The 24,418-nt window shown below is 42.2% G+C and overlaps 1 long non-coding RNA gene across 26 annotated transcripts in view; it reads left to right on the top strand.

Annotated features, from left to right (window-relative positions):
• Positions 1-24,418, top strand: part of LOC142024106 (uncharacterized) — a 130,250-nt gene that overhangs the window by 15,028 nt on the left and 90,804 nt on the right. For 17 of the 26 annotated variants that reach the window (XR_012648400.1, XR_012648407.1, XR_012648401.1 and 14 more), the window contains exon 1: positions 12,582-16,104. The exons of 1 other annotated variant lie outside the window; for it this stretch is intronic. This is a non-coding gene — a long non-coding RNA (uncharacterized LOC142024106). Of the gene's footprint in view, positions 1-8,346; positions 11,385-12,581; positions 16,105-17,563; positions 17,703-19,579; positions 19,782-24,418 lie in introns of those variants that run through there. 8 more of the 26 variants (XR_012648414.1, XR_012648410.1, XR_012648409.1 and 5 more) reach the window with 8 other exon arrangements.

The following is a 24,418-nucleotide window of genomic DNA, read 5'->3' on the forward strand; positions in this document are numbered from 1 at the left end:
TCAATCCTTGAAGACACCCTTTAGGGATTGGGGCATAGATGTCAGGGATGGTGCTTGGTCCTAGGGGACTGGACTAGATGAACTCCTGAGGTCCCTTCCAGTTCTAGGAGATGTGTGTGTGTATAATAATGCCACAATGAAGGCCTCAAATCTAAGTTACAGGAAACTGCATGTTTATGTTCATTGTTTTGTGATTGTTTCTATTTAATAAAAGTTCTCTTCTTTCACTGAGATTGTGGGTTTTAGGAAAGGGCCAGATAAAAAGTAAATATCATTCCTCCTGGGAATGCCCCAAAACAGAATACACTAGCTTTATCCTGAAGAGATTACAACTTTCCTCCCCATCTACATGTGAAAAGCTCTACTTTCCCAGCCCCCACTAGGTTGCTAGCACCTGCAATTAACGAGAAAAGAGCAGTGTCTGTTACATTGTAGCTGATCCCTTGTCCAATGAAAAAGTGTGACTACCAACACTCTCCCAAACCTGGGTTTACCTACCAAGAGTTTGCCCACATTGTGACCCCCTGTAGGGTGCGAGAAGACTTTGTAACGGTCGAGAGTGCAGTCCGACCCCTCTGTGAATCCTCAGGAGAATCTAAACAGACCAGTCTGTGCAAGGTGAAAAGCTGCAAAATAACTGCCATGGGAACTACTGCAGAACAAGGCGTGCTTGCCAAGACTTCAAGGCTACGCTGGCAGTAGGCCTCAAGAGATAGTGATAAGAAATGCATAGGCAATTTTAGGCAATCTTATGTTAATGAGTTCAGCTTTATCAGCTAGTGTTAGGAGGCCTGTTACAGAGCCTCTCCCTGAGTGAAGCTCTGACGCGTCGGGTTTTCCCCCACTGGTGACTGCAGCGTCTCCAGGGCTCTCATCGGGGGTGTAACGCGCTTTCAATAAACCAAGTATAGCACTCGCCTTCTGGGTGCAGCCTCGTTTCTGGGGAACCCGAGCCTGGTTGGCTACACCCCCCAAAAGCAAAGAAAGAACAACAGAAACGGTTAATTAAAAATTAATCAGAAAATATAAAATAAACATATTGGAATGCCTACTCTCCATTTTTCAATTTCATATTTACATTTTAAATATAAATCCCTCTAAGAGGTTTGTTCACTAGCCCATATACAAAGTTGATGAGCTCTATTCATCAGAAACTCTGTAGTTCTTTCATTTATGCCATGTATTAGATGCTTATACACACTTTTAAAATATCTCTGAAATGAAACAAAGCAAACCCAAGACACACAAAACAAACCCCTCTGCCCACCAATTCCTCATTATGGGCATGGCTACACTACCCCTCCATTTTGGAAAGGCCATGTAAATTACAGCCATTTGAAAATGCAACTGAGGCTCTAATATGAATATTCAGTGACTCATTTGCATAATGAAGGCCACCCAGCCCGTCAAAAGTGCTCATTTCAAACTAAAAATAGACATGTAGCCAAGGTTCCTTCAAAAGCATTCCCCAGTTTTGGCAGCACTCTTCTTCCCAAAAAGATAAACCAAAATGTTGGGTATTTGTCTGTTACAACTCACAAAATCACTCTAAGTAACAGGGTGTGACCATCTCTTTATAAACCCATCAATTTATTTTTTTTAAACACTGTGTGAATCACTTGGGGCTGTAATCTGATTGGCAAAGTCTGGAACGCTGATGCTGTTAATACTAAAACATCCTTGGATTTTTAACTACTTTTTAACTATTCCAGATAACAGATTCCTAACCCAAAAATGATTGGATGCAACACAAACAACTTCTCTATCAGACTGCATCTTGAAAAAAAGGGAGAAGTTGATCATGGGCCTAAAATTAATGACAACTGAGTACAAGTGATCATGACTTAATTGTGTGTATACCAAGAAGCAACTCCCTAACTTTAGTAGATGCAAAATAAATAAATAAATAAATAAAATAAAAAAAAGTCTTAATGCTGCTGCTGAAGAAAAAAGATTTATTAGTTAAAAAAATGTCAGGTAAATTAATAGAAATAAATATTATGAACATGGAATGCAAAGGAACACAAGGAAAAATCAGTGGACAGCAGAGTTATAGACAATAAAAAGGATCCTAAAAAATGACTAGAAACAAAAAATAATCCTAACAATGGTATTGTGTCATTATTAGGTGGAAATGGTGCATAAACAGTAATCATGCAAAATATTTCTGTTCTGTGTTTTAGAGAAAATGATGATATATTATCATATGGTAAGTATCAGAGAGGTAGCCATGTTAGTCTGTATCTTCAAATACAACAAGAAGTCCTGTGTTACCTTATAGACTAAAAGCTATTTTGAAGCATAAGCTTTATTGGGCAAAGACAGGACTTCTTGTTGTTTATATCATATGATAACACTCTAGCCAGGCCACTCTCACTTCAGGAAGATGTTAAACTGCAGTTATTAAAGTTAAACATTTTAAATCAGCAAGTCAGAAGAGCTGGCAGAGTGCTCTAGCACAGTAATGTTGATTTTTGATAAGTATTGAAACGTCAAGAAAGTTCCAGAAGACTTTAAGGGAGTAAATATTATGCAAATATTTTAAAAGGGTAAATGAATAATGAGACATGAGTAATTATTGGCTATCTGACATTGATCCTAGGCAAGATAATAAAGCAACTGATAATAGGACTCTATTAATATGGAACTAAGGGAAGGTAAGATAGTTGAGGGCAATTAGCATGGGTTTATAAAAATAAATTGTACCAAATTAAATTGATAATTTTTTAGTTATATGAAGAGATAACAAATTTGGTGGATAAATGTAACTGTTAATAAATATCTGTAAGGTGTTTAACTTGGCAGCATATGACATTTTGACATTTGGAAGCTAAGAGTAAGATTTCTGCCCTATCTATCAAGTAACTTCCATATGCTGATGTTAGCAGTTTTTGCACACACTGAGAATGGTTTTCAAAGTATCTTAAATGTGCTTGACAATGCTTACGCACGTGTTGGTCTCACCCTCAACATCTAGAAGATTAAAGTATTCCATCGTCCCTCTCCAAATGAGGTACCACATTTTCCTTTAATTAAAATTAATGGAGAAATAAATGAGAACGTCAACCGTTTCCTGTAATGTGGGAGGACAATAGTTGCATTATCAGGACTTGCTGCAGGATAACTTAAAGAAGTATAATATTGATAATGTGACTTGGGAGACACTCATCCAGGGTTGCTCAAAATGGAGAGATGCCCTACTTGATGGTCCTCTGCATTTTGAACTTGCCTACCAAAAAGCCAAGAAGCAAAAGAGGCTCAGGAGGAAGGAGAGACTGGCTTCCAATCATGGCCAACAGCTTCCTGCATTATCTCGAAACATCTTTCCTCAGTGAGACAGAGCTTGTGGTTAAACAATAGGCCTTATCAGCCACCTGAGGACCCACAGCTCCCCAAAAAGGACAAATGCAGACTTTGGACGCATAAAGAGGTGAATCTTCTATTTGAAATAGAGATAGGCTTTGTGAGGAGGCACAAGAATAGTTAAAAGGATTGCAAAACTTCCCTTACAAAACTTCCTTTAGAGTGACAGAATTCAGGATCTCAATCAATTTAGTTTAACAAAGAGACAGTTCAGGAATGATTTGATTATAGTCTATAAATATTTGATTTGATTCCTTCAGAGACCTTTTTCACCTAGTTTATCCAGCCCATCTCATCAAGTTACAGGAAAACATTTCACCTAGTTTTCTGGGATCCTGAAACTCTGTTTAACTTCAACTTGCAAGCCATATGCAAGTTTGCTCATGCTTAAAAAGACCTACACCTAAAGCACCTACCTGGGGAATCAATATGTCTGATGGGATATTCAGTCTGGCAGAGAAGGTATAAAACACTCCGATGCATGGAAGTTGAAGCTAGATTAAGTCAGACTGCCATAATTTTTAACAGTGAGAGTGATTAATTAACGGAGCAATTTACTAAGACTCATGGTTAAATCTCAATCATGGACACTTTTTTTAAATCAGGTTTGGATTTTTTTTTCTTTTCTAAAAGATCTTCTCTAGTAATTATTTTGGGGGCAGTTCTATATTCTATAGAACAGGATACAGTGATGTTAAATTATCACAATGTTCCCTCCTGATATTAAAATCTTTGAATCTATGAAAGGCTCCTAATAACTTGAATGGGCTTTAGATCAGTTTACCAAGCTTCCACTTCTCCTGTTTCAAATTTTTCTTTGGAAAACTTATCCTGTGAAATATGTTGTTGTGTTTTCCAGACATAAACAGCAACCACATACTTTCAATCACAGAGATTTTTTATTTAGATTAAGGAAGCAAAAAGAAAAACAAGAACAAAAGCAATGTCTCCATGAGACGCACGTAATCTGTGTCTTCAGTAGCATAGAACATACTTGGAAAGGTATGCTGGGACTTTTGAAAACAATTAGCCTTGACCTACCTTTGCTCCATTTAAAGTCAAAGGCATAGCTCACATTGGGTTCAATGGAAACAGAATTCGGTCAACAATGAATATAACAACATTTAATTTGATCTTCATCTCAGTTCTATTCCCTGCAAGTGATATCCTTTATAGGAGAGGACTCCTTACTGCATGTGTTTTTTGCCCAGGAATGTAAGAAGGGATGCATTCAATTCACTCTCCTTGCATGCTGTCTTCCTCTCTGTTGAAGGTTATCACACGCCTCCAAGAGAAGTCCCCAAACAGCAGTTGAAGAATTACGTGGTCTAACTAAAACAAGATTTCCCAAGAGCCAAATGAAGATACGGCCAAAATCAAAGTGAAGATACGGCCAAAATCAAAGATAAAATCTAAACAACATAGCTCATTTTACGCCCTGCAAAACTCATTCTAGCAGCAACACAGAAATGACTGAATATATATTCAGACATGAGCCAGAATCCTTCCCATAACTTCAACATAAATTGGAAAACATGTCAAACGGCAGATGCTGTTTCTGTATTTCTCAGAAAGGGTATGTAGTCTGAGTAGCTATCACAGCTAGTCTTAACCACAAATGCTTCCCAGGATGTAATATAACTTCCTCTTTTACCTTATTTCTTTATTTTTGTATACTTTATATGTAAATTTTCATCATAATGATACAGTAGATAAAGCTATAAGATTTATATGCTAATATAAGATAAAAAAAAAATATATATATATATATATATAAACTCTAAGTATTTGTAACATACCACTTTAGTCTGAGGAAGAATAGTTCGGATCATGGTGTCTGCTTTAAATAGAGATATGATCAAGTATATATAACTAATTAGCAATATGTAATATGAAATAAATAGTTTTAAAAACTGATACATTCAAAGAGTATGCTGAGAACCCAATGTGAAATGAAAAATCTCAGAAAGATCATTTAGGGCTTTAGTAAATGTATGAACAGCATTATATAGAACATATAACATGATTTCACTAAACTATTTTTAATGTGGGAAATAAGCAAATACTGGTACAGAAATGTATAAATGTACATGCAACATTTTTATATAATTACATTAATTTCTGTAATCAATGAAACAAATGAGTTAAATGACTTTACCATGCTTCATTATAAACTGTCAAATACCTATATATCCACCTATAAATATGAAGAGACTTTAACAAATATATTGTTTTAACTTCAAAATATGTGTTTCCACAAATAGATTTGCTATGAAAAGAGCATGGAGTTTTACAAACTCCGGAAAGGATTGTACCTCACAAGTGCCAAGGAAAAGCAACTTGCAGGAGTAGGTTACTGAGCAGACCTAAGATAACAAGTATTCAATGTGTTTCCCCCAAGATGTTTTGCAATATTTGGTATAATCTAATATCATATGCAAGCGAAAATAGTGCAACTGGGAGTTGCACAGAAAAACTGGAATTTTCCAGATGCAAAATGTTAAGAAGCCATGCAGAAGAGACTGGATGATGACAAGGAAAACAACTAATATTATGTGTACATGGCTCAAATCCTTACCAGAAGTATGGGTCACTTTTGTCTTGAGGAGGAAATGGGCTCTGTTGCCTAAGGAAAGATGTTGAAAACATCCTGTTTTTTGTTTGTTTGTTTGGTTGGTTGGTTTTTGTTTTCAACATGTGGATTTCTGAAACTGAAGTTGCAGGGAATGAGAAACAGCAGAATATTTATTGTCTAGCCTCATCTGGTTACAAATTCAACAACTTTGGAAAGGCAAATTGTCTATTTGCCAACATATGGTGCTTTGGGCCCACACAAAACTGTTTACAAATTCAGGATGTATTTATCGAATATCTCTGCTTCCTCCAGAAAAGTTCACAATATTCATAAAGGGACTTGGGCATCTTTCACAAAACTACCAGAGAAGAAATCCTGCCATCGCAAATGTTTTCCTTTCTATCCTATTACATTTTGGTAGAGCATTCCTTTGAGCGATAAAATTCTCAATTCCTCACCCTGTTTCAGAGAAGGAACTTTAATTTCATTCTCCCACATTATAGAAAAGTATGGGAACCACTGGGTTATAGGATACTGTCTACTGTCAAAGATCTTCCACCTTTGTCCAGTTGTTTCAAGTAGAACTTATTATTCTAGTTTATTTGTATTGTATTTTTGTTTGTTTCATTCAGAAAACAGAAAAATCATTTTGGGTTTACATGAAAAGAATGTATTTGTCAATTTTTTGGTTTGGCCAGCAAACCCCAAAATCGATTATTCACACAGCTCTAGCAACAACACAGTCTTTTCACAGACAACCCTCCTATTAACTCTCTTTAAAATCCTATCCAAGAAAACTGCTGCAAAATCCAGATAGAGAATAAGAATACAGCTGTCATGACACCATGTCTGAATTACTTGAGTGAACTTGCTATCTTGTCTTGAGAAACCAATTACTGCATTCTTGTTCAATTCAAAAACATTCTGAAGACATCATGTAGCTCTTTATTTTATTTTCTGTAACTTCTTATTAGAATTTTATAAGCATACCTGCTAATAAAACTAATAAATATACTATAATTCTCCAGTCCATATTTTATGTAAGGAATAAAGACCAAATGAACTGCAGGAAATCTGGTGGAATAACTGATTCATTAACATTATTTAACAAACACGTGTTTTGTAAAGTATCTCTCTCACATAATCCAGACCCCAACTCAGTATCAAATAGACTCAAGGAAAGTCCTGTTCAGTTCACTGATATCTAAATTAGGTTCAATTTCCACTGTGTATAAAAAACAAACAAACAAAAAAAACCCCACCTTGCCTTTCTTGGAGAACTTCATCTCCTTTTCCTCCCTCTGACCTTTTCAGCCTCATAATCTCTCAGAGACCCATCCTTGTGCCCTCCCAGGCCTTCAAAATCCCACTTCCTCAGATCAACGCTCTGTAGTCTGTGACCCTCTTTGCTAGTATAAATGTGGTAGAATTTGTCATCCTGTCAGAATGTTCCATACAATCACTATGGGTAGTAATTCCATTCTCTAATAAGAACATAGCAGTTGGGATATATTATTGACCACCTGACCAGGACAGTGATAGTGACTTTGAAACATTAAGGGAGAGTAGAGAGGCTATGAAAATAAAAAACTCAATAATAATAGGGGATTTCAATTATCTCCATACAGACTGGGTTCATGTCACCTCAGGATGAGATGCAGAGATAAAGGTTCTTGATGCCTTAAATGACTGCTTCTTGGAGGCGCTAGTACAGGAACCCACCAGGGGAGAGGCAATTCTCAATTTAGTACTGAGTGGAGCACAGAATTTGGTCCAGGAGGTAATTATTACAGGAATAATGATCTTAGTATAATAATATTTAACATTCCTGTGTTGGGAAGAACACCTCAGCAGTCCAATACTCTGGCATTTAATTTTAAAAATGGGAATTACACAAAAATGAGGAGGTTAGTTAAAGAGGAATTAAAAGTTACAGTGACTAGAGTAAAATCCCTGCAAACTGCATGTAAAATTTTCAAGGACACCATAATAGAGGCCCAGCTTAAATGTATACCCCAAATTAAAAATCATAGTAAGGGACCTACAAAAGAGCCACCATAGCTTAACAACCATGTAAAAGTAGCAATGACTGATAAAAACGCATCTTTGAAAAAGTGGAAGTCCAATCCTAGGGAGGTAAATAAGAAGGAACATAAAAAACTACCAAATTAAGGGTAAAATTATAATAAGGAAAGCACAGAAATATTCTGAGGAACAGCTAGCCAAAAACTCAGAATGTAATAGCAAAACATATTTTAAATCCATTAGAAGCAGGAAGCCTGCTAAACAACCAGTGGGGCCCCTAGGTGATCAAGACACAAAAGGAGCAATCAAGGATCCTAAAGCCATTGTGGGGACACTAAATGATTTCTTTGCTTCATTCTCCACAGCTGAGGATGTTAGGAAGATTCCCAAACCTACACCATCCTTTGTGAGTGATGAATCTGAGGAACTGTTCCAGAGTGAAGTGCCATTAGGGAAGGTTTTGTAACAAATAGAAAATCTTAAGAGTACCAAATCACTGGGACCAGATGGCATTCACCCAAGGGTTCTGAATGTGAAATTATGGAGCTATTGACTGTGATTTATAACCTATCCTTAAATCAGCTTCTGTACCCAAGGACTGGAGGACAGCCGGCTTAACGCCAATATTTAAAAAGGGCTCTAGAGGCGACCCTGGCAATTACAGGCCAGCAAGCATAACCTTAATTCCAGGCAAATTAGTTGAAACAATAGTAAAGAATAAAATTGTCAGACACGTAGAAGAACATAATATGTTTGGCAAAAGTCAACATGATGTCTGTAAAGGGAAATCATGTCTTACTAATCATTAGAATGCTCTGAAGGGGTTAACAAACATGGAGCCAAGGGAGATCCAGTAGATATAGTATACTTAGATTTCCAGAACGTCTTTGACAAAGTCCCTCACAAAAGGCTTTTGTGTAAATTAGGTTATCATGGGATAAGAGGGAAGATTCTTTTGTGGACTTAAAACTGGTTAAAAGACAGGAAACAAAGGGTAGAATAAAAGTTAAATTTTCTGAATGGAGAAGTAATGAGTGGTGTTCCCCAAGAGTCAGACTTAGGACCAATCCTATTCAACTTATTCATGAATCATCTAGAGAAAGGAGTAAGTAGCGAGGTGGTAAAGTTTGAGGACGGTACTAAACTGTTCAAAATAGTAAAGACAAAAGCAGACTGTGAAGAACTTCAAAGAGATCTCACTAAACTGAATGATTGGGCAGCAAAATGGCAAATGAAGTTTAATGTGGATAAGTGTAAAGTAATGCACATTGGAAAAAATAACCTCGAATAAACATGCAATATGATCGGGGTTAAGTTAGCTACAAGTAATCAGGAATGAGATCTTGAGGTTATCATGTATAGTTCTCTGAAAACATCCACACAATGTGCAGCAGCAGTCAGAAAAGCAAACAGGATGTTAGGAATTATTAAAAATGGGATAGAAAATAAGACAAAGAATATTCTATTGCCCTTTTATGAAACTATGGTACACCCACATATTGAATACTCCATATAGGTGGAGTCTTTTCATCTCAAAAAAGACATTTTAGCAATAGAAAAGGTTCAGAAAAGGGCCACTAAAATGATGAGAGGGTTGGAATGGGCCCCATAGGAGGAGAGGTTAAAGAGACTGGGACTTTTCAGTTTAAAAAAGAGGAGATTGACAGGGCATATGATAGAGGTACATAAAATCATGAAAGGTGTGGAGAGGGTGAAAAAAGAAAAGTTATTTACTTGGTCCCATAATGTAAGAACTAGAGAACACCAAATGAAATTAATGGACATCAGATTTAAAACTAATAAAAGAAAGTTCTTTTTCACACAGTGCACAGTCAACTTGTGGAACTCCTTGCAAAAGGACTAGGGATATAACAGAGTTCAAAGAAGAGCTAGGTAAATTCACAGAGGTTAGGTCCATAAAAAGCTATTAGCCAGGGTGTGGAAATGGTGTCCCTGGCGTCTGTTTGTCAGAGGCTGGAGATGGATGGCAGGAGACAAGTTGCTTGATCATTCTCTTTGGTCTACCCACCCTGGGGCACCTGCCATTGGTCACTGTCAGCAGACGGGATGCTGAGCTAGATGGACCTTTGGTCTGACCCAGTAATGGCCATTCTTGTATTCTTATGTTCTATCATATAGGCCAGCTCAGGTTACATCAGTATTTCTACAATGTCATGTTTGATCTGATAAACCATCTGGGGCTCTGAAACGGGGGAAAAGAAGTTCAGACCCTCTAAGGATTAGATTCTAATTATTTTAAGTACCCTTGACTTTTCTATTTAGGAGCTTATTCAAAACCATGTGATGAAGTAACAAATATTGCACAGAAATAATTCTATCGTGACTTATGAGTTTCTATTGTTGAGATAATACAGCAATAATATTAGGCCCAGATATGGGATAGACTGGTTTAATCTAGAGTATTCTGCTTTTGTATCTCTTGGATGAATATCTGTTTCATAAAAACAAAGACATAAACCAGGTGTAAAAAGGTAACCCCTTTAGCTGGCACTTTCTTCTTACTGATTATCTGTCTATCTACTTGAAGAAAAAATGTATTTCCAGAATATAATGGCTACGTCTACACTAGCACACTATGTCGAAGTAGCCTATTTCGAAGTAAGAACATCAAAATAGGCCACTTTGATGCGTATCGTCTACACATCCTCCAGGGCTGGTGCCGTCGACATTCAACGTCAAAGTAGCGATGGGGAATGTCAAAAGGAGCCACCCAGGAAGGAAATGCGGAGCGTCCACACACACAAGCGCTCCCCATCAAAATAAGGGGCCAGGAAAGCCCGTGGGCCAAGTCACAGGCTGGACTAGTCCTTCCAGGGCAACAGCAAGCCTCTCGTTTAAAGGGCCCCTCCCAGACACACCTGGCCTGCACAGCACGAGGTCCGCAGGGTACTATCCACACTCTCACAGACCAAGTCATAGCAGATATGGACCCCCAACAGCAGCGGCAGAAGCAGCAGGCCCGCCAGGTAGTCATTCAGGGGGCAAACGCCCTGCTGGGTGCTGCCTGGGAGGCTGCCCAGTGGTTCCTGCCAGAGGAGTCCTCCTCAGGGTCAGACAGGGACGCCCTGACCACCGGCCTTCCCTCTTCCTCCCCCGCCGGATGCTACCTTGCCTGTGGAGCTACCCCACCAGGTCTGAGTGGTGGGAGCAGCTGGTAAGGCGGGAGTGGGATGACGACCAGTGGCTGCAGAACTTCCACATGTGCTGGCAGACCTTTCTTGAGCTCTGCCAGTGACTCACACCCACACTGAAGAACCAGGACAACTGGATGTGGTGTGCCCTCCCCATCGAGAGGAGGTTTGCAATAGCCATCTGGAGGCTGGCCACTCCAGACAGCTACCGCTCTGTGGGACACCAGTTTGGAGTGGGAAAGGCCACGGTTGAGACTATTGTCATGGAGGTAAGGAGGCCTGGACATGCACTCACTTGGGGGCGGGGGAACTGGGTGTGGGGCTGGGGAGGGAGGAGTGCCGGGGGGGAGGGGCTGGGCAGGGGTACCCGGGAGGTGCCTGGGAAGGGGCCCTGGGGGGGAGCCTGGGGGCACCCTGCACAGCGTCATGGGCACCTGTGTTCCCTCCCCACAGGTGGCCCGTGCACTCAATGCCATGATGCTCCAGAGGGTCATCCGACTCGGGAACCTGGACGCAGCTGTCATCGGATTCGTCGCCATGGGGTTCCCAAACTGCTTTGGGGTCCTGGACAGGGCCCACCTCCCCATCTGCTCCCCAGACCACAGTGGAGGAAGATACATCAACTGCAGGGGCTACCACTCTGTGGTCCTGCAAGCCATGGTGTACAGCCGGGGCCACTTCCAGGATGTGTACGTGGGCTGGCCTGGCTCCACACATGACGCCCATGTTTTTAGGAACTCGTGCCTGTGCCGCCATCTGGAGATGGGGACCTACATCCCTCAGAGGGAGATCCATCTGAGGAACACCACTGTGCCCCTCTGTCTCATGGTGGATGTGGTCTACCCCCTCCAGCCCTGGTTCATGCACCCATACACTGGCCACCTCAATGCCAGCCAGAAGCGGTTCAACGCCCTCCTGAACCATGACTGCCAGGTGGTGGAAAGGACCTTCGGCCACCTTTCCACCACCTGGCAGTCATGGTTCAGGAGGGCGTTGAACCGCTTCTGGCTGGCATTGAGGTGGCCAGTGTATGGGTGCATGAACCAGGGCTGGAGGGGGTAGACCACATCCACCATGAGACAGAGGGGCACAGTGGTGTTCCTCAGATGGATCTCCCTCTGAGGGATGTAGGTCCCCATCTCCAGATGGCGGCACAGGCACGAGTTCCTAAAAACATGGGCGTCATGTGTGGAGCCAGGCCAGCCCACGTACACATCCTGGAAGTGGCCCCGGCTGTACACCATGGCTTGCAGGACCACAGAGTGGTAGCCCCTGCAGTTGATGTATCTTCCTCCACTGTGGTCTGGGGAGCAGATGGGGAGGTGGGCCCTGTCCAGGACCCCAAAGCAGTTTGGGAACCCCATGGCGACGAATCCGATGACAGCTGCGTCCAGGTTCCCGAGTCAGATGACCCTCTGGAGCATCATGGCATTGAGTGCACAGGCCACCTGTGGGGAGGGAACACAGGTGCCCTTCGGCCACCTGAAGGGCCGCTGGTGGTGTCTCCTTGCCTGCTTGGACATTGGCCTTCAGAACATCCCCCAGGTTGTGGGCACATACTGCACACTCCACAACATTGTGGAGAGCAAAGGAGAGGCCTTCATCCAGGGGTGAGTGGTTGACCCTGGCACGGGCTTCCCCCAGCCCACTGCCACACCCAGCCTCCAGGCCCACCATGAGGGGGTAAGGGTCCATGAGGCCCTGTGGGCCCATTTCAATCAGGGAGACCCCTGAGCACCTCCCGGACCTTCCCCAGAGAACCCCCACAACACACACTGCCCGCACTGCCTGCACACCGCCCCAGCACCCTCACACCACTCACCGCAAAAAGCACGTCTCCAGTTCTTTGGAAAATAAAACTGTGATTTTTTGAAAATTGCTAACTGTCTTATATGCACAACAAAAATCTCAACAAACATACAAAGGAGGACAACTATATACAAGGGAGACAACTATATACAAATGGGGGCCCAGCAGATAGCTCGGCCATCAGCCTATCAGTCTGGGGTGGGGGTAGAGGGGCGTGACCCCAAGCAGGTATGGCTCGCAACCTCCCCCTTGTCTGCAGTCCCCGGCACAGCCGGAATGGGGGCTGGGAGGACCGGCAAGTGCGGCTGGGATGCCTCCACAGGCCGGTCTTCAGCCTCAGTGGGCTCCCATCCTGGGGGGCTGGCAGGTGGTGAGGCAGGTGGTGCGGTAGGGGGGCATCGTGTGGAGCAGCAGGGAGAGCGGCATGGAGGACAGTGAAGGTGGAAGCTGGGTGACAGCTTCCCGGATCGACCCAGCTATGTCCTGGAACACCCCCATGAAATCCTCTCACACCACCCAGCACCGGGTGGACTCATCCCTGTTGAAGCGAAGTCTCTCCTCAGCCACCTCCATCTGCCGCCAGAGAGCCGCCAGGAGCTGGGGTTCCACGGGGACCATCCCCAGGGTCCGGTGGTGGCAGGACCCTCCCGCTGGCCTCGGTGGTGTCTCCGGGCACTGGCGGTGGCGGGCCTCCAGTGGGCTGTCGGGGACAATGGAGGGTGCCTGGCTGCCTGGATGGTGCAGCTGCAGAGAGGGAGATAGGGAGGGGAAGGCTGTTAGTACTGTGCCCTGGCCTGTGGCCTGTTCCCCCTCCCCCTCCTTGGGTGCTGGGTCTCCTTCCCCGTCGGTGGGTGTGATGTCCCTATTGGGTGTCCCCATTGCATGGTTCCCCCTCCTCCAGGGTTACAACACAGTGCTGTCCATGGGTACGGGTGCTGATGGCCACTGATGGCCATGCTGCCATCCTGGGACTGTGCTGTGGCTGGGCAATTGTGGGTCGGGGTCCGCTGGGGTGTGTGAGGCTCCCAGTTGTGTCTGGTGCCCCCGCCCTGTGGCCCGGGGGTGTGTGCCCTGTGAGGTACGTACCTGACCGCCCATTGCTGCAATCCAGGGAACCCTGGTGGGTGGACACCCAGGTGGTGCTGTGGTAAGGGAGATCCATGAGGAGCCCTTCCTCCTTGCTGCTGGACCGCTCTTCCACCATCCCATGGTGGGGCTCCTCAGGCAGGCCCTGGGGTGTTTGGCTGGCTCCGGGCCAGACTCTGGCTCCGAGGACTGCTGGGGCTCGTCATCCATGGTGTCAAGGGTAACCTTGGGGGGAGGAGGTGTCCCGGGGGCCCAGGATGGCCCTGAGCTCCCTGTAATAGGGCCAAGTGGTGGGGGTGGCCCCAGATTAGCTGGCCAAGTCCCGGGCCCGGGCGTACCCCTGCTGCAACTCCTTCATCTTGCTCCAGACATGATCTGGAGCACGGGCAGGGTGACCCCAGGCAGCCAGTCCCTCAGCCATTCGGGCGAATGCTTCTGTGTTCTGCTGCTTGCTCCCTGTCACGTAGAGCAACTCCTTCTCACCCCAGAGCCCCAGCAGGTCTCGGAGCTCGGCCTCCAACCAGGAGGAGCCCCACCTCTTTTTGGCCCCCTGCTTGGCTGCCAGGGGTGCCTGGGTCCCCTCAGGAGGGGAGCCCTGTGGGCGCTCTGGTGCCAGGCTCAATGCCATGGCTGGTGGCAGTGCAGATTAGGGCCTCTGGAGGGTGTGTAGGGCTAGCACCTGCATGTGCTTCTGCCTGCACGCTCTCAACTTCCTGCCACAGGAAATCCGGGTCCGTGGTGCTTTAAAGGCTGCTGTGCGCGGGGACCATAGAGCCCCACAGGGTCTGGACAGAGCGTCTCAACACCTTAGCTGATGGCCGCCATGGAGGACCCCGCTATCTCGAAGTAGCGGGAAGTGGATCATCTATGCACGTCCGACTTTGACATTGAATGTCGAAGTAGGACTTTATTCCCATTTTTGGATGGGAATAGTGATTTTGATGTCTCGCCACCTAACATCGATTTCAACATCGAAATAGCTCACAGTGCGTGTGGATGCAATGAGTGCTATTTTGACATTGTGCCGGCTTCTTCGAAGTAGCCGGCTAGTGTAGATGCACCCAATGTTCTCTCAATAATGGTAGTCTTTTATTATGAGAAGTGATATATATTTAACAAGTTTTCACTTCAGAATAACAGTATTAAATGCTTCCTGTGCCTATAAAATGGCTTGTCTGAAAACTCAGTTTACTGAAGATTACATTAGAAGGAAAGGTATATTTGCTATTAATCCAGCAATTCATTTTCTTTTTATACTAAAATCCTGACATCGTATCATTGCTGGATCTGAATAAAAATACTGATTAGCCTCAATAATAATGGACAAATTCATTATCTGCTAATAATCCAACATCAAATATTAAATTTCATTATAATACTGATCAGAAAGGCATCATTTATGTTATTTAAAGTATCCTACTTTCTTTTGAAAAAGCGGTAATTGATAGCACAGCTGTCTATACTCACTACTAGTTATTGTGCCATGTAGCTAAAATGTAGCCTTATGCAATGCAACGTGGCTCCGTATTTATACACTGGAAGCTCCTTCATCTGGGTGTCCCTGATCTAGAAACACCCGTGACTGGAACCCTGGCTGGAAGGAGGAAGAAATGGCTCAGAGTGATGCTGCTACCTTCCCATTTAGCTGGGGGAATGGCAGCACAACAAAGCAGTCATTGAGAGGCTTTTCCCTGCTGCTTCCATAGTGGCAGGGGGCAGTGCCCAGGAGAGGCATGGTGTGTGGAGCCACATGTGCTCCTAGGAGGCGGGCACCAGGTAAATGCCCAGTCCTTATTCCCTTCACACCTAGACCCCAAAGTGCCATCCCCATCACGTACCCTTCCTCCCTCTCTGGCCCTGCACCCTCACCCCCCGCCCCAGTGTGCTTCTGCGTATTCCATTCATCCCATCTCACACACCAGACCCACACCCCCAGCATGATCCTGCACCTTACCTCCCTCCCAGACCCCATATATGTTGCAGTCTATATTCCATGTAAAACAAAAAATGAGTACTTTACAAAATGTCTTTTATTTTCACTTTCAAAAAAGGATACATATAGTGTGACACAAACGGAACATGGAACGAAAAGAGGTATGGAAAAGTATTGTAATGTATGTTGGTTTTACAGTATTGGTTTTCTGTTCAGTTGTTGTACCTACATAATGATAACAAAAAGGAAATACATTCAGATACAATAGAACCCTTTCTTCTGGCAAACATCCATGGACCAGAAAGTTCCATTATCAGTTGTGGCCTATTTACAAATGTTGCTGGATTTAACAGATTCGTTTGTACCCGTGTCCTTTCAGAGCCACGCTGACTTCAAAGGGATATCCATGAGGTCAAAAGAGCCTGGTCATGCTGTTGAAATGCCAGGATCAGGACTTTTTCCCACATGTGGTCCCACTGAAACCAATGAGACCATTCCCAGGAGTAAACACCAATTCAGCTTGAGAGGGGGTGTCAGAATCTAGGACTATGTCAGTAACATGATATACCCATCTAGGAGCTGGGCAAAGAATGACAAATGGTCACATGCCCACCACAGCTCATCACTTCAACCAGAGCAGAGAGACAGGCATGTGAAAAATGAGGGAAAGATTCATGTTTAGAAATGATGGAAATACCTGTCTCTCATCATATCATTTTCTGAATCACTGAGCTGGATTCTCTGCAGATAAAGGAAAATTGTCTTTTTAAAGTTGTTTTTGTCCTATTATCAAAGTGATGAATGATTCTCTAAAGAAGGCACTACATAACAAAAAGCAGTCCCGTAGCACCTTAAAGACTAACAAAATAATTTATTAGGTGATGAGTTTTCGTGGAACAGACCCACCTCTTCAGATAATAGCCATACCAGAACAGACTGCATAGAAGATAGCCATGGGAAACACTACGTCTTATTTCAAAATAGGCTCTATTCTCTGTCTATACAGCCCTACACATCACCTCCACGTTCTAGATCAATGATTCCCTACCTGAGGTGCATTGAATGTGGTCCATGATGAAAAAAAAAAAGATAAATAAATATGTTAGTAGACTGTATGGCTATTACCTGAAGAAGTGGGTCTGTCCCATGAAAGCTCATCACCTCATAAATTATTTTGTTAGTCTTTTAAGTGCTACTGACTGCTTTTTTGTTTTGATAGTATATAGACTAGCATGGTTATCTCTCTGTTACTAAGGTACTAAAATGTATTTAATACACAGACATGGGTGTCCCAAAATTGCACTCACCTCCACGTTCTAGATCAGGGATGCCCAACATGAGTTATATTGTATGTGGTCCATGATCAAAAGAAAAGATAAATAAACATGCTAATAGAGAAAAAACTTTTAAATAAATTGCAAGCTTACAATCAATGCAAATTAAATATCTTCCAATAATGTTATTGAATGCTGTCTGAAAATCTATTTTGTGATTCCTTTTTCCTTTAATGAGATGTATACATCAGCTAGCACTGGCTTTGTCGGGGGGTCCACAAATGGTTTGGGGGTCTGCACTAGTGAAAAGGATGGTAACTATTGTTCTGGATTACTTTCCTTTCAGTACAGTCCCATCTGTTCTCTTACTGCTGATATAATTGCTGCTGTGATGACAGACAGGTTGCAACACCCTCCTGCTCAAAGAGCAAGATCCCAAATGTCAGTTCCCAACCATGTACCAGTACTTTTGCTCAAGAAGAAGGGTGAGCTCTTTTTTCCCCACTTTTAAGAGCCTGAAATAGCTTGTCTTCTTACACCACTGAATCTAAAAGTCAGTCTGCACTGCAGTTATTTCAAAATAACTCTCCTAGCATCTATGCAATGCAAACACTGTTTCAAAATAATTTCGGAACAGAGATTGGCTTATTTCAAAATAGGTAAACTTCACTGCTTGTCTGTTTCTACACAGGCCACTTTCTTCGAAAGTGCCATGGTAATAGACGGTCCAAAATATGCTAAGGAGGTGCGGATGCAAATTACCCATGCCTCATTAGCATATGGTCACATGATTTGGACCTGGAAGACTGTTCTTCCAGACTCCAAAATGCCATGTAGAAACGCAGACCCTGGAGTGTCTTCTGGAAAGAAGTCCTTCTTCTAGAGGCCCCTTCTTCCCAAAAATTTTCGGGAAGAAGGGGACTCCGGAAGAAGGACTTCCTTCTGGAAGCTCCCCTGGGGCCATGTTTCTACAAGGCGTTTTGGAGTCCGGAAGACCGTTCTTCCGGACTCCAAATCATGTGACATTATGATAATGAGGTGCAGGGAATTTGCATCCATGCCTCATTAGTATATTTCAGGCCATGTATTACCATGCCACTTTCGAAGAAAGTGGCCTGTGTAGAAACGCCTTTTGAGGAATAATACCTATTTCAAAATAGCTATTTCAAAATAAGAGTGAAGTAGACAGGGAATAGAGCCTATTTTGAAATAAGCCTGTAGTGCTTCCAATGGCTCTCTTTTGAAATAGGCTGTATTGTACATAGATGTTGTACTTCAAAATATCTAAATGATATTTTGAAATGCATTTGTTTGTAGCAGCATTATTTTGAAAAAACCTATTACTTAATATATCTTCTGGAACCATTTATTTTTAAATAACTTAGCTTTGTAGACATACCCTGAGTCTATATAGACAAACTGGAGAAAATAGTACATATACTTGTGAGATATCAAAAAGTATCACTAAGGGTCCTTTTATATATGCCTCCCTCTTGGGCTGACACACACATCAAATGTACTAATTAATAGGCTGGAGCGGAGATACCAATCAACTTGTGTTATCCATAAATTAGGATTTTGTTGATACCCATGACATATTTCAATGTATTCTCTACTTCTTTAATATGTAATACGGGGATTAAATGGCAGCTGAGTATCCTATTGAGAACAATTAACTCAAAGCAGATGCTACTAAAAATACAGCTCTTAAAGATCCTTTTCTGGTAGAGAATTTTACCTTCATTGTTGATTTTGCCCCCTGTGTGTACTAAGGTCTTTACTGATAGATTTAAGATCTCTCTGACATTTGATTAAGCAAACTTCATACAGATATTTATTAAATTTTAATATCTGTCAGAACAAAACAGCAACAAAACATCCCTCTCCTCTCACCATCTCTACAGTTTAGTATCACATAAACTCACTGGCTACAATAGTAACAGAGAGGTAGCCATGTTAGTCTGTACTCCAACAAAACAAAGCTACAGAAATGTAACACTTTAAAGACTAACGAAATGATTTATTTAGTGATAAGCTTTCATGGGACAGACCAACTTCTTCAGATCAATTTAGTTTCCAATACAGGTTGACATATATATATATGTACAGAGCACCAAAAAGGAAAAAAAATTGCAATAAAAACTGATAGGTCAATAGAATAGAAGGAAGGGGGTGAGAGGTAGGTGTATGTTAATTGTCCTTTCTGAGATAATTACGAGCATCAAAGGAAGGGAAGCAGTCCTTGTAATGTGTGAGGTAGTTGATGTCTCTGTTCATACCACATGTTAATGTGTCAAATTTGAATATGCACTTTAACTCAGAAATCTCACCCTAATCTGTTGTTAAATTCTCTATGTTGCAGGACACAAATTCTCAGGTCTTTAACAAAATGGCCCACTCCATTGAAGTGTTCACTGACAGGCTTAGGTGTATGGAGTTTCTTGATATCTGTTCTGTGTCCATTTATTATTTGGTGAAGGTTTTCCCCAGTCTGTCCAGTGTACATAAAGTTCCAGGATTTGTACTACTGTGGTGAAGCCTGTGATTGCTGGTGAGAATCTCAGGTGAGGAGGTTGTCTGTAGGAAAGGACAGGCACTGGCTACAGTTACACTACAGTGCTCTGTCACCAGGAGTCACTGTTGGGAGAACTTTCCCAACACAACTTCTGTTGACAGAGTGCAGCCACATAAAACAGTTGGTAGAGCACTCAGCTTGGACTGCCCAACTGCTCTCTCTCCACAAAACAGGCTCTCCAAAACACAACAGACAGGCCTTCCCATTGTTCTGGATTCCCTGTCAGTTGAGAGAAGGCGTACATCCCTCCCCTCCCCCAGAGTGGCCACACAGCCTTTTTGTCAACAGAATCTGTCAACAGTATCATTCTTCCTCAAAGCTTTGAGGCAGAATGCTGCCAGCAAAAGTGCTGCGTTTTGTCCAGATACTGCCAATAAAATGCATTTTGACCGTGCATGCTCCATGAGTTTTGTAGACAAAAAAGGGTTTTGCCAGAAAAACTTGTGAGTGTAACCATAGCCACTGAGGGCTCAGAAACAAGAATATTTCAATGTTGCAATACCAGCAGAAATATCTGCACCAGGAACTGATTTTGAAAGAGTAACATAAAGGAGACCAGTGTCACCTCTAATAAGAAAAAAGACATCCAGAGATGTAGAAAGTAATTTCACAGGATACTACTCAGAATACATTAATATTTAAGAAAAAAAACACTTTTCTAGTATTGTATGTGTCTGCTCCTGAAAGAGGCTCTACTTTACAACTCTGTATGCCTACATGGAGTTCCAAGATCTGTAGTGGAGTATTGCATGGACACAGGAATCCAAAAATTCATTTTTCTTTAAGGGATGGGGCCATAGGTATGTGCTCAGATTTCGATGAGGAAGTTCTCCTTTACTGCAGTTTTCAGAATCAGGATGATAGAGGGGATGTTTACACAACAAAACTTTTACTAGGAGGCTACAGTTACACTACAGAAAACTGTTGACAGAAGTCACTATTGGAAGAGATTTCACAACAAAACTTCTGTCAACAGAATGCAGCCACACACAAAAGCCAATCAGAAAGCGATAAAATAGGCAACCGGAAGCACAGCAGATAGGGCTGCCCGTTGTTTTGGGTGCCCTGTCTGTCGAGAGAAAGCTCCCAAGAGACTCCACACAGCTTTTTTGTTGACAGAATATGTCTACAGCAGCATTATGGCTCGTGCTGAGAGGCAGAAAGATGCTGGCAAAAGTGAGGAGTTTTGGTGTCCAGCTGTCACCAAAACACACTCTGGGTGGCAGTTCCACCAGTTTTGTAGACAAAATGGGATTTTTTTGCCAGCAGAACTCATTAGTTTAACTGTAGCCAGAATGTCCCATGTAATGCCATCCCCACTCTTAAATTGCCATGCTAAAGTGTCCCAAATGGTTTTACTACAATTTAATTCAACCTTTTATTAAATACAACCCGGTATTAGGCAATCAAATTTGCTGTTTCTTTGGGTGATTACTTGAAATAGATTTCAGTGTAGTTTTCTACTTCTAATCATTCACTCAGGTAGCAGTCAGCCATCCACATCAGTACACATGGCAGCATAGGCAGGGGAAATGTACAAACTCCCAATTCCCACTGAAAATCTAAGTCCACATCACCAAAACAACCTTATTTAGGTAAGAAAAAAATCCCTTTCTATTATTTTTCAGTTAATGTGAAAGCTGACGTGTGTGCTGTAATCCTAAACCGGGTTTTGCAGAGGTTGTTGCAGCAATGTTCTCCAAAAACAGAAAGTGGAAGGAGGCAATTGCTACTAGAAAAAAATATAAATAAGAAACCACAACATCAAAATTTAATATTTTAGGCAATTTAATGCTTCTGCCTTGAAAGTGAGATTGTTGTTCAGTTTTTCCCCAGTAGTGTACCATTTCCTTTACAATTGAGATAAATCTGTGTCTGCATCACCTTTGTTCAGCCACTCCTTTTAGTCTGTCATCAGCTGTACTTATCACCAATTAACCTTAATTACATCAAATCAAACGTAATTGCACAGAGACAGAGAAGCAATTCACAGAACAAACAATCTGACAAATATTGTACTATGAATACCTTGCACAATACCCTGTCAGATCCTTAATTGGAAGAGTCAGATTGTAAATTGTGGGTGTCTTTGTTCTTCCCACATGTGAAGAAATAAAAGGAGTACCTTGATAGAATTAATTCATTATTAGGTTATCATCAGCCAGAAAGTATGAAAAGGTATGGCATTAAAAGTTAAAGGAGCATTAACTGGTTTACAAATTAGATAGAAAAGAGTGAATTGCCAAAGATACCCTGTCCTTTAGATTTTTTTTCTCAACACTCTAATTCCATTGTGCTAAATAAACTATAGATGCAAAGTGTGTTCTGCATACTAAGTTGCAAATAAAGGGTGGGAAATCGACAAGTTGTCTTCTTTAGTATGGTTTCAAAATACCAATCTTAGATGTCCAAGTGTAGGCTGGCAATCCAATTGATTGGTTCAAGTAGTACTCAGAGGATGTCAGAGCAACAACCAGGATCTGATTGTTTTGGATTTTGGTGGACGAGGTATTTTCACAGTTTGAAATCCATTTCTGAAGTAACAGATAAGATTATGTCTCAGTCCCCATTCATGGGCTGTGTCTACACAAGTCCAAAACTTCGAAATGGCCATGCAAATGTCCATTTCGAAGTTTACTAATGAAGTGCTGAAATACATATTCAGCACCTCATTAGAATGCCAGCAGCCGCGGGACTTCGAAATTGACACGGCTTGCAGCTGCGCGGATTGTCCAGATGGGGCTCCTTTATTAGCAAGCGGGAGGCCGCGGCACTTTGAAATTGATGCGCCTTGCCGCCACGTGGCTCGTCCCAACGGGGCTTCTTTTCAAAAGGACCACTCCTACTTCGAAGTCCCCTTATTCCCATGAGCTGATGGTAATAAGGGGACTTTGAAGTAGGTGGGGTCCTTTCGAAAAGGAGCCCCGTCGGGACGAGCCGCATGGTGGTGAGGCGCGTCAATTTCGAAGTGCCACGGCCGTCTGCATGCTAATGAAGCTCTGAATATGCATTTCAGTGCTTCATTAGTAAACTCTGAAATGGCCATTTGCTTGGCCATTTCGAAGTTTGGGGCTAGTGTAGACGTAGAGCTATAAACAGGTCCATATTTCATACTCCTAATTTCAAATGCAAGAATGATACAAGCACAAAAATAGGATATACAGATCCAGGAGATTATAACATTAAAATTAATAGGTTACATGAGGTATTTTGTCGAAAGCATCTTTGAGTTATAGATACCCATATTCTTAAGCACTATCCATAAAGCATGGTGTGGGGGCGACTGTCATAAAGGTCACTTCCTACATCTGCAGTGAAGTAAGTAAGTGAAACAGCAGCTTCTTGGAGCACATGCTTTTTGCAATTGATAAAGACTGAACCTCTTGAGCAGATAAAATTGTCAAAGCAAAAATATTAGCAATAGAAAATACCTATTAGTGTCTTAGTTCCTGTTCTTTCCATAGCACATTTTTATTTTACAATATGTATTTTCAACTGATTTGTCTTGTCTAATTCAAGTGCTTTTGCAATCTAAAAAAGACAAGTGCCTCAATATTAGAACAACTTACATGGGTAGTTTACATTTTCCTTGCTTAGTTTCATTGCACTACAGCTAGTTAAGTTAATCTGCAAAAGAAGTGGATCAGTAATTCAGGAATCATTTAAGGTGGTAGAAGGAAGTTGAAGTGGATGATGAGGTGAAATTAAAAAAAGGAAAATGTGGGTAGATTAACAGAGCAAGCTTGCTCACAGTGAAACCTATTGTACTGTAAAATGATCTCTGAAGTGTGGTTTTAGAATCTCTGTCATCTGAGTCTTTTAAAAATAGACCTGTTCTACACAGAGAAAATTCTACATTATCTGGAGGCAGGCCAGTTAAGTCAGCAGGTCTTTTTCTATCTCTAAACTCTTTTGTTATGTCTACATGAGAGACTTTTCCTAGCAAAACTGGGCTTTTGTTAGAAGAAAAACGCAGAGCAGCTACTTGCAAAAATGCGCTTCGCCAACAGCTTGTCAACAAATCCTGACATATCCACTGGCAGTGTTATATCTCTCATGTAGATGTAGCCCTTTATTTTGTTCTTAGAAGATATCATAGTTGTTGGTTTTTTTTTAAAGTTGTAATGATTTCTAAACTTTTTAAGGGGAAAAGATCAGTTGCCTGTTTGGGTCCTGTAAAAATGGCTATAAATATTTCTATAAACTTTTAGGCTAGGTCTACACGTGCCCCTTCCTTTCGAAAGGGGCATATTAATGAGCAGGTTCAAATATACTCATGAGGCATTGCAATGAATATGCAGCACCTCACTAGCATAATGGCTACTGCGGCGATTCGAAAGTGTGTCTTTTCGAATCGCGCGCCACCTGTGGTGATGGGACCTTCCGAAAGGACACCCTCCCTAGTTTTCGAAATCCCTTCTTCCTATCTGGTGATCAGAAGAAGGGCTTTCAAAAACTGGGGGGGGATCCTTTTGGAAGGTCCCATCTCCATGGGCAGCGCGCGATTCGAAAAGCTGCACTTTCGAATCGCCTCAGCTGCCATTATGCTAATGAGGTGCTGCATATTCATTGCAGCACCTTATTAGCATATTTCAAAACTGCTTATTAACATGTCCCTTTCGAAAG

This window comes from Carettochelys insculpta, chromosome 1, assembly GCF_033958435.1.
Source record: "Carettochelys insculpta isolate YL-2023 chromosome 1, ASM3395843v1, whole genome shotgun sequence".
NCBI classification, from domain to species: Eukaryota; Metazoa; Chordata; order Testudines; family Carettochelyidae; genus Carettochelys; species Carettochelys insculpta.